Consider the following 12,197-nt stretch of genomic DNA (forward strand, 5'->3'; position numbering starts at 1 on the left):
CAATCGTGGGAGAGGGGCGACACTAGGGTTCCAGAATAACTCCAGGCCTACCTGTCATAAAGGTGCGTCCTAGCCATAACATACCTGGGGGACGGAGAAGAGAAAGATCTAGAACGAACGAGAACAGAAATTGTGAGGACTATCCTGAATGCTCAGCAGGGTAGCACTACAACACACAGGCGCTAGTGGGTAGACACTGATTTCCACCTGCAAAAGGAACTCTGGATGTGCCTTCGGACCGGCCGGTCTCAGACAGCCCTGTTGAAAGTGCCCTGGATTGAGGATCCTGAAACCTTCAGTAAAAGGTAAAGAAACTGAACCCTGTGTCCTCGTTATTCCTCGCACTACGCACCATCACCTTTTATTGGACGCCCCTTAGCAGGGTCACGGACCGGGTCCAGCCACCGTGATAACCCCAGAACTGAAACAGAAAGGACGGTACCAAGTAACCTGTGGCCCTGTGTCTGGGGCGATCCAACTTGGCGTCACAAACAGGATTGTACTCAAGCCTGAAGAATCAGGTCATGTGCGCCTTGGAACTGTGACTTATTGCAAAGACTGTGTACCGCTATTTGCCGCCAAAAGTCCGCCATTGCCGTGCCGTGTGGAGCGCGAAGGGAGGAGTCATAGCTTCATGGGTGGAGCCGGCTGGAAAAGCGCGTGGAGCGGAAGACGTGGTGAGGCACCGACGCCGGAAGGAGAACCCTGACCCCGACCGATTAGCAAGGGGGAGGAACGGCCATGTCGGACCCCGGAGGAGCGGAGGCGGCGGCTACAGCTGCAGACTCGGGAGCACTTCCGGATTCCGCGGTAAGCGCCACCACAAACCCGGTATCACCGCTAGAGGCCGTGGGGCTTACCGCTCCCACCAACCAGCCAGATAGTGCCGCCGCTACAGCAGCCATAATGCCCTTCTCTATGCTGTACCTACCAGGGGCCACCTGGCTCCCGTGATACTTTGGAGAAGCTCATACGTTAACTGACTTTAAAGAAGGGATTGGTAGCCTGCTCGAGTTTTATCCCTTGACGGAGCCTCAGAAGGTTCATATGATAATCGGCCAACTCTTTGGAGCGGCATTGAGGGAAGTAAAGTCCTGGCCCGCTGCGGACAAGAAAACTGCGCAACAATTATTTGCCAAGCTTAAAGCCACCTTTGACACCTGCACCGCTACGGAAATTAAACTGATGTTCTATGGGTGCAAGCAGCGGCCGCAGGATAGCTTACGGGACTATGCCCTTAATCTGCAGGAGGCGCTGCGGGCCATCAAACAGAGTGACCCAAGCAGCATGCAAGATGAAGATAAACTCCTGAAAGAGCGGTTCATCGAAGGGCTCCTGTGCTGTAACCAAAGGGCCCAGCTACACTTCCTGGCCATGCAGAATCCAGATCTGACTTTCGCGCAATTCAAAGATAAAGCTATCCAGGCGCTACCGGAGCGGCAGCCCAGCCGTGCCACACTTCCCAGGCGGCAAGCCCTCACATACCACCAGGAGGTGGCGCCGGACGCACCTGTCTCCGCCGAGGCCGATGCCCAGATCCTGGACAACGATTCCCCTGCAGGACTGCGCCTCCAGGTACAGGAACTGACCAGGAGCGTTGCTGCCCTAGCCCAGACCGTCCAGTCCCTACAGGAGGCCCCCAAGGAGAAGATCCAGCTGGCTTCCAGACCGGAGGATGTCCCCTGGCAACGACCAAGGAGGGTTCCATCGACCAGAGGCAGAGACGACGATCGTTTTCATCAGGATGGACGACCTATCTGCTGCCGCTGCCATCGGGTGGGCCATCTTGCAAGGTACTGTCAGTTAAACGAGCAACCCCTGGGGCCAAGGGCCAACCCCCAGGAGTAGAACGCCCAGGCCCGCAAAATTGGAGAGCCAAATACGTCGCGGGGCGTCCTGTTCTCCCCATCGTGATTGACGGTACGGTATCCCCATGAACGCTTTGCTGGACACCAGTTCCCAGGTGACAACTATGCCCTACATTCTTTATAGACGTTATTGGGAGGACACTGACATCACCCGTGCCCCTGATGATGATTTCACCATAATAGCTAGCAATGGTCAGCCACTGCCGCAAGTGGCATACAAAGAGGTCACTATTAAGGTGGGGCGGGTAGAATTGGAGGCCCAAGGAATTGTCATTGTTGATATTGACCGGCGTGAACGTAACCCCATGATGACCATCAGTACTAATGTCATAGAAAATTGTCTTGCAGAAGTTATTGTTTTGTTGCAGCAAGTAGCAGAGACAGCTGGTCACAGTGAACAACGTGCCTTACAGAAAGAAATCAGAGCCCTAATGCGGAGACAGAAAGTGGAGCGGACTGGTGGTGAAATTGGCCGAGTCACAGTGAGTGATTCGAACCCCATTGCAATACCCCCCAGGAGTGAAATGTTAATATGGTGTCGGGCAGCCATAGGTCTCGGGGGTAAAGACTATCAGGCCCTGGTAGAACCTGTGTATTCGGAGAATAGGCCTACCCTCCTGACAGCCAGAGGGGTGGTTGACGTCCGCAAGGGGAGGGTGCCGGTACGTGTTCTTAACTGCGGGGAGGAGGAAGTCCACCTAACTAAATATGTCACACTTGCCAAGCTGTTTACTGTTAATAATAGTGTAATACAGGCACCCGAGCCCTTGGCTCCGTCCAAGTCGGCGGAGGACAACGGCTCTGCAGAGCAATCAAAAGATTGGTGCCAAGAATTACATGTGGGCACTGATGTTACTCCATCTCACCAGATACAGGGGGCCTACAGGGTGGTTCACGAGTATGAGCGGGTATTCAGCAAACACCCCCTTGATTTAGGGTGGGTAAAAGGGATTCAACATCACATCCCCACAGGAGATCACCCACCCGTAAAAGAAAGATACCGTCCTGTACCCCCAGCTCATTATCAGTGTGCCAAGGACATGTTGCGAGAGATGAAGGAGGCTGGGGTAGTGAGAGACAGCTGTAGCCCCTGGGCAGCTCCATTAGTCCTCGTTAGGAAAAAAGATGGCACCATGAGGATGTGTGTGGATTATAGGCAATTAAACCGCATTACACATAAGGACGCATACCCCCTGCCTAGGATAGAGGAGTCCTTGGCTGCGTTAAAGTCTGCTAATTACTTCTCTACTTTAGATCTCACCAGTGGGTATTTGCAGGTTCCCGTGGCAGAGGCAGACAAAGAAAAGACAGCCTTCACGACGCCGATGGGTCTCTGCGAGTTCAACTACATGCCCTTCGGATTGTGCAACGCCCCGGGGACGTTCCAGAGGATGATGGAGTGCTGTTTGGGACACAAGAACTTTGAGACCGTGCTGCTGTATCTGGATGATGTCATTGTCTTCTCCAAGACCTATGAAGACCATCTGAAACACCTGGCCGAGGTCTTTGAAGCGCTGTCCAACTTTGGCTTAAAGGTGAAACCGTCCAAATGCCATCTGCTCAAACCCAAAGTACAGTACCTGGGCCATGTGGTGAGTGCTGAAGGAGTGGCCCCAGACCCCGACAAAGGTCACGGTGATCAGGGACTGGCCGCAGCCCAGTAACATTCATGAGGTCCGGCAGTTCCTCGGGTTGGTGGGTTACTACCGGAGGTTTATCAAGGACTTCACAAAGAAGGCCGCGCCGTTGCAAGACCTGTTGGTGGGCCAGCCCAAGAAACCCAAGGGTAAAAATACCCCGTTGGATTGGAACGACGGACTGGAAGGATCGTTCACTTGCTTAAAATCGTCATTAACGGGAGAAGAAGTACTAGCCTACCCGGAATACGACCAACCATTTGTATTGTACATGGACGCCAGCAACGTGGGGCTGGGAGCGGTGCTGTCCCAGGTCCAGAAGGGCAAGGAACGAGTAATCGCTTATGCCAGCAGGAAGCTTCGCCCCACTGAAAGGAACCCAGACAACTACAGATCCTTTAAGCTGGAGTTCCTCGCAGTCGTTTGGGCTGTGACGGAGAGGTTCAAGCACTATCTGGCCTCAGCGAAATTCACCGTCTTCACGGATAATAATCCACTTACGCACTTGGACACAGCGAAACTCGGCGCCTTGGAGCAGCGGTGGATGGCCCGATTATCTAATTACGATTTTACCATCAAGTACCGGGCGGGGCACAAGAATGCGAATGCCGATGTATTGTCCCGAATGTCTCACTTACCCAAAACGGAGGAAGACCCAGAAGCATTTGAAGAAGTGGAGCTGCCCGCTTTCCATCGTCCCAAGGCAACTCAGTGTTCCCATCAGGTGGAGAACAGGCGCAGAAACAAACAGGGCGCCCCGTTGAATCCCCTGCCCCACCACGGGTGGACAGAGAACCAGGATGGTGACCCTGCGGTCTGTCGGGTGAAGGAGCTCCTGACGCAGGCAGGTTTGCATCCTTACCCGGATGATCCACCGGAGACATTACAGTTGTGGAAGGAGAGGGGCAAACTGTTTCTTCACGATGGCAAGCTGTGCCAAAGGAACATTGACCCTCGCACTCACGAATTAGTGTGGCAGATTGTGGTCCCCAGACAAGATGTGTCCATGGTCCTGGGAGCATACCACGATGGGGCAGGACACTTCGGATGGAGAAAGCTGGAGAGGCTACTCCGTGGGATCTACTGGGTCGGCATGAGAAAGGCCATCGAGAAGTGGTGTCGAGAGTGTGGCCCCTGTGGCCTACGCCAGAAGGATCGTGACAGCCAACGAGCTCCCCTGCAGCCCATCATCACCAAACGGCCGCTCGAGTTGGTTGCGCTGGATCACGTAAAGCTAACACCTAGCCAGTCAGGGTATATCTACACTCTCACCATTGTGGACCACTATTCCAGATTCCTGGTAGTCATACCAGTCAAGGATCTGACGGCTAGGACTGCTGCCAAAACATTCCAGCAGTACTTTTGTCGACCCCATGGGTACCCAGAGAAGGTGTTGACCGATCAGGGGCCGGCATTTGAAGCGGAGGTGTTCCAGGAGTTCTGCAATTTGTATGGGTGTAAGAAGATCAGAACCACGCCGTACCATCCACAGACCAACGGGATGTGTGAAAAGATGAATCCAGTGGTGATCGACTTACTGAAAACCTTACCTGTAGAGGAGCGGAACTTGTGGCCTACAAAGTTACCAGACTTGGTGGACATGTACAACCACATTCCGGTGAATTCCACCAACTGCACCCCTGCGTACCTGATGCAAGGAAGGTCTAGCAAGTTACCCGTCGATCTGGACATGGGGGTTCTGACCCCCGAAGATATATCACCAGATGCGGATTGGGATACCGAGAGGCAGTAGAGGTACCGCAAAGTACAGGAATGTGTGGAAAAGAGTCTCGCTCAGGCCAGACAGAAGCAAGAGAGGGACTACAACCAGCATGCTCCCGCGGCTCCATTGGCACCTGGTGAGCAAGTAATCAAAAGAAAGAGGAAACTACACAAGCTTGATGATCAATGGGAAGCGGAACCGTATACCATTCTCCCCTCCGACTTCGACAATACAAAGGTCTGTCTCATCAGTAAGGACGGAGGGGAGACCTCAGCGGCCATATCCAGAGACCACCTGAAAATATGCCCAGATAAGCTGAAAGATGGGGAAACAGATCCCAGGATTTCTCCACCCGTGGAAGAAGAGAAGATGATACACACTGTTCTTGGCGATTTTCCCCAGTCCTGGACTCAAATAAATCAGGCCATTGTGGTACCTGTCCTAACGTTCCGTCAACCGAGACCGCCAGAACTAAATGTGGTGCCAGGGCAGCTGGACCCGCCAGCGCAGCCGACCCCACCAGAAGATGCGATGCCAACAGTCGAACCAGCAGGTCCTCCCTCTGTCATCGGTGAATCTGCCATGCCCACCACTAATAGTGGTAGCACTGAGGACGCCAGTATGCCAGTGCTGCCCAGACTCACTAGAAGTGTAGCTAGAAGACAGTGCACTACACTAGCGATAGCAAGCGTAGCGGGTCCTGTCAGGCCAGTAGCAACCCCTGCGCTGCGGAGGTCCGCACGTAGCACCAAGAATCAGACTCCACTTCGTTACAGACCTTGGTGAAATTAACGATAGTTGTTATTTGGTTGAAAATGCTTGTGTAAATATTTGTGTTAAAGGTTAAAAATGGACAATGGTGTGATGGACAGTGAATCACTCCAAAACTTTCACAGGGGCCCCTTTGTTTACCCGGGGTCCCTGCTATTCTATGGTTACACCTACAGAACTGGGAGTCATGGACTGTGCATGACCAATCTTTTGCAACGTTCAAGTGTCCTTACCTTCCATAACGGAAAGCACTGTTATGTTTGTTTGTTCATAGTATATATATCAGAATTTTTGTGTGTTTTCTATTAACATGTATTGTTGTTCTTCTTTTCCCAGTCCGGGAGTACTGGATTTAACCGGGGGGGGAGTGCAGCGCCCCAGAGATCTGGTCGTTGCAGTAACGTCGCTCTGCCACTAAGGGGAGTGATGGTACGTCTGATGGCACTAAAGGAGTTCTACTGACCAGGTATCACCAAGCACACACTACACTTCACACTCCGGCCACTAGGGGGAGCAAAAGGCTTATTTATTGGTTCACTTCTCACATTGGTAATACTAGGGGTCGGACAGGAAGTTAGGCAGAACGAAGCCTGGGAGAGCTCCAGGGAGGATCAGTCAGAACTGGGAAATCTGGCAGGTACCTAGCGAAAGGACAGATGGTTACGGAACCGCGCCTGCACTACCTTGCGGCGGTATCCGAAGAAAGAGACAAGAAAGGAAGGATATTGTGGAACAGTGAGAAACGAGATCAGCACAAAGGAGATCCAGTAGGAGTCGTGCCCCGAGAACGGCAACATCTTACTGAGGCGCATAGCCGGTGGCCGGAGCACCGAAGAAGTAACAGTCTCCACGCATTACTTCAAACAGCGGCAGGACAGTTAATTACAGGTTGGCTGTCTACCATACAACACCTAAGAAGGACATAGGAGGCAATCGTGGGAAAGGGGCGACACTAGGGTTCCAGAATAACTCCAGGCCTACCTGTCATAAAGGTGCGTCCTAGCCATAACATACCTGGGGGACGGAGAAGAGAAAGATCTAGAATGAACGAGAACAGAAGTTGTGAGGACTATCCTGAATGCTCAGCAGGGTAGCACTACAACACACAGGCGCTAGTGGGTAGACACTGATTTCCACCTGCAATAGGAACTCTGGATGTGCCTTCGGACCGGCCGGTCTCAGACAGCCCTGTTGAAAGTGCCCTGGATTGAGGATCCTGAAACCTTCAGTAAAAGGTAAAGAAACTGGACCCTGTGTCCTCGTTATTCCTCGCACTACACACCATCACCCTTTATTGGACGCCCCTTAGCAGGGTCACGGACTGGGTCCAGCCACCGTGACAACCCCAGAACTGAGACAGAAATGACCGGTACCAAGTAACCTGTGGCCCTGTGTCTGGGGGCGATCCACATACATTAAGCATCCCATCATTTTTAATGTATTCTGCAATTTTTGTGCACATGATGCGCTTTTTTCACGGAAAAAAATGCATCTCGGTAAAAACACAGCATGTTCATTAATTTTGTGGATTTTTCGCGTTTTTCCCGCTATTTAATGCATTGGGAGGCTCCGGGAAAAAAGCATCAAAAACGCACAAAAAAACGCGTCAAAAACTAGCAAAAAACGCGTGGAAAAAAACGCATGCGGATTTCCTGCAGAAAAAGTCCGGTTTTGTTCAGGAAAATTCAGCAGAAAATCCTGAACGTAGCCTAACAGTATGGGACTTTAATTTTTATTAGTCTGATCACTGGTCTCATGCATTACAATGCATCAGCACTGCAATGCATGAGACCTGTGATATTACATAGGCAGATTGACTGTTAGGCTAGGTTCACATTGTGTTTAGTACATTCCGTTTAACGGATCCGTTAAATGCATGTACAGAAATGAGCCAAATTTGGTGAAATTTGTGAAAAAAGTGTACATAATTATGACATGCTCCACGATAAATTGCATCCTGTCTTTGTCAATAGAACAATGTTAAAAAAAGGATAATTACCTCAGAGTCACCACTAAACGTTGCTCCGCACAAATACCATCACGGAAAGTGCTGCGCTGATGATGTATCTCATCCTTCACATGTAAGAGCAGAATATCAAAGGTTTCAATGGACATCCGAAGATAACGTTGAAATTTAAAGGGATGAACAAAAACATACACGATAAACTTGGGTACAAAAAATTTTTACATAAACTTTTTAAACACAGTAATTGCCAAAGTTTGGTGATTGTTTAAACAGAAATTATAGACTGTGATATTGCGCAGGCGTATTGTCTGCCCAACTGTACGCTGGACTGCTACATTGCCTTTGCATTTCCATACTCGATTCACCCTGGCCTCTGTATTGTGGTTTGTATGACGGCATGTCTATGGTTCTTGGTCTCGAGGAACTGGCTTCCTGAGGGGCCAAAAATTGCTCGACTAGGTCATTAAATCTTTGCCTAAACATTATATTTCTGTGCGGCGGTATGTTTTGAACTACAGGCACATATGACAAAAGCAGGAGCTTCCACTCATTGGCTGCATATACTGATTCACGGGATTGCAATTCCGTAATTTCCTGCCTTAGATCTCTGTGTTCACTGCAACACAGATCCTCTAACCGTTGGAGTCCAAATACAATTATGGCATCGACTTCATCTTTGGCAGATGATCGCTTGCATCCGCGCTGTGCTTGCAAATGGGCACTGACAACAGGAGCTACAGTACTACCCTCCATTGATCATGGCTCGCTCAGGCCAGACACATCTTCAGTGCCCGTCTGCTGGCTTGTTTCCTGTAGCGATGGCTCCGGTTTCTCTGCCTCTCAAGGCTCAGCGGTACTGCATATCGTTCTATATACAAAAAAAAAATATTAATTTAAGAGATTTTAATTAAATACTTGTTCGTCTCTCACACCGAAGCTTTTTACTTAGGAGCGCTGGGACAACGTTTCTGTAGAAACAACAATTGCTCATAATGAACATAAGGGGTGACACGTTTGCCACCAGATCCACTGGGGGTGTTTTGGCTGCTGCGGAAGTCCCATACAAATCAATCTCTAATGGATCTCCACCGGGTATGGACAGCATCGGCTTCAAAGAAAATAAAAAAAATTATTTGACAGCTTGCAATCTTTACATTTTGCAAGTTAAGTTCAGCAATATTTACCAATTTTTTTCTTAGAGGATGTGGACTTATCCAAGTATCGTGGGTCCAACTGGCAAATTATTTTCTCCCACAACTTCCGGTTTTTAATAAAATCGTGGTGGGAGCTGTCACTTTGATCCCATATGGACGTATTCGCTTCCACTAGAGTTATACTGTAAGTGTCTCGTTCTCTTTGTCCAAGGACTCTTCGTCAACCGCAATGTTCCTTCTTTTTTTGGCGGGCTGCTTGGACTATGTAAATACAAAACGTTATATTAAAATGTATACGTTCATTTTTGGTTGTATAACTGTATCTCATCGGCAAAACTACATTTTATTATTAAGGACAGTTTATCCTAAATTTTTTCCTTTTTTAAACACTTAAATTTTTATAAATTATATTTCAATGTTTAATCGATTTTTGTTGGTTGTCCTTGTAGGGTTTTGTTTATGCTATGATATGTATTGTAAGATTGCTCTCACTAAGTGTATTGGGGGACACTCGCTTGGCACGGGATTAATGTAGTCAGGCACGATTTTTGAATTAAACACAGTCTATGCGGTTTATTAAAGTGTCATAAACCGGGTTGTGCACAGTTCACATTATACATTTCATCAAACACAACAGGCACCAACTGTTGATATTAACTTGCAGCTTTGTCTTCAACACTTCATTTATGGCTTTGTCTCACAGACACTAAACATGCTGGACCTCTCACTTCGCCCAGTTACCATGGGTGTCTGTACGCCGTACTCTTCACCAATGTCCCAAGTCACATACAGCGCATATGACACTGGGTCGCGGTCTTTAAACACGCTGAACCTCACTCCGTTCAATCACCATGGGAGACCACACAGTTCATGGAACATCACAAGCACCAACAGTCTGTATAGGTACCTGACTGGAGCTCCTGGTCCACCTGCTGACTCCTTGTCAGTCCACTCCTCTGGGAAAGCTGCCTCACAGGGATCACCAACTTGCCTGGGTGACATATCCTAGTCAGTCCAGAGCCACCAAAGGATGGTAGCTTCCCCCACATAGACCATCTAGAATCATAGTCTTTCTGTGTGCTATTCAGGATTCCTACTCCCAGGAAATCCAACACACTGGCATCTTCTCCTCACATGAACCGCACATGTGACCTGTCCAGGTGCTATTCAGGACCTCGCCCAACACCCCAGGCATATGACCTGTCCAGGTACTATTCAGGACCTCGTCCAACACCCCAGGCATATAACCTGTCCAGGTGCTATTCAGGATGTCAGTCCAATACCCCAGGCATATGACCTGTTCAGATGCTATTCAGGACATCAGACCAACACCCCAGGCCACTAGCAAGTCCAAAGCCCCACCATGTGCTCTTCAGGACTCCTACTCCCAGGAAGTCCAACACAGGTTGTTCAGTGTGCTATTTAGGACTCCTACTCCCAGGAATTCCAACACACCAGCATGTGACCTGTCCAGGTGCTATTCAGGACCTCTGTCCAACACCCCAGGCCACCAGGTCCAAAGCCCCACCATGTGCTCTTCAGGACTCCTACTCCCAGGAAATCCAACACAGGCTGTTCAGTGTGCTATTCAGGGATCCGGTCCTACTCCCAGGACCTCCCAACACACAGGCTCTCCAGGACCTTCCACTGGAACCACACAGGAACATGTGACCCACACCCTGGTCACATTATATACTCTTACCACTCCCCTGGGTGGGAGTGTGGATGTGTGGCTAGTTTGTCCCACCCATCTCACACAACTAGCCTAGTAAGTCTCCCTTACAACTACACCATACATATACACACTCTTGAGGGACTACAGGTCCCAGAACAACAACATTGCATCAGACTTACCACGCAGACTCCCTCTGCGACACATATCGGCCATTCACAACACAGCCAGTCACTGTTTCACCACGATTATCACAATAGATATGCCTCCATGCACATCCCAAGGAGCACTCACAGCGCCCCCTAGCTGTCACAGGGGTCACTGCATCACAGTATGTAGTTTTTTAACCATGGTTTTAAACGTTGTTGTATATATGTTTCTTGTGTTATGTTTGCTTTGTATGTTTGATTATTTAATTTAAAAAAAAAAAAAGGAAACAACTAATTCTTTTTTTTGTCAAAAAGGAACATTTTGCGTGATATTTACCACTTGTAGGTGAGGTGAAGACAGACGGCGAGGCTGTTTCTTTTTTTTTTCTTGTTCAACAACCTACGGGGTAGTAAAAAAAAAATTACAATTCTTGTATCAATTAATTTATGTGTTAAAAGACACAAAATGTGTGGCATGCACCTTTTTTGTCACTTTTGCAATTTTTTTGGGGGGTGGCCTGGCAGGTTCGGGATCAGAAGATTCCTATTTGCAATAAAAACATGATTACACATGATTACCTCAATACACTGGAGTGACAAAGAACTTTATTGTGGCTTTTTAAATTTAAAGCATACCGATTGTGAGGAGAAGGCTGCAGACACGCTGCTGCTGCTCGATCCCTCACTATCCGACATCTGTGTACAAACAAAACAATACATTTAGCACACACACATCCGACGGGCACTACACACTCAAATGATGTATACAGTACAGAAAAATATAATTCATAGAATTGTACTTACTGTACATTGCCTCTGATCGCTCACAAGACACACACACTGTGCTGCTGGCTTTTTCTGAATATGTGTTGGCAGAGTATATGCTCCAAAATGGCTGCAATCATATTTCCTGTCACATGACCACATGGACCCTCAAGGACCACCCACCACCCTCATTAACGCAATACAACGTATGGTTTCATTTGGACATTTTGCTTGATTTGCGTCTCGCTTCATTAGCAATAGACTTCAATGGCAGAATTACTGCTTCCGTTAATCTTGCGTTAGCTTGAACGGACCCGAAAACGCTGCAGGCCGCGTTTGAAAGTACGTAAAAAAACGGAATGTGGCAAACGTATGCCAATTTTGACATGCGTCACGATGCGTCATACCAATGCAAGTCTATGGGTGCGTTACAATGCCCGTTACATTGCGTTTTGCCTACTTAAAAATCTGTCCGTTAGACGGACTGCCCTA

This window comes from Ranitomeya imitator, chromosome 3, assembly GCF_032444005.1.
Source record: "Ranitomeya imitator isolate aRanImi1 chromosome 3, aRanImi1.pri, whole genome shotgun sequence".
Lineage (NCBI taxonomy): Eukaryota > Metazoa > Chordata > Amphibia > Anura > Dendrobatidae > Ranitomeya > Ranitomeya imitator.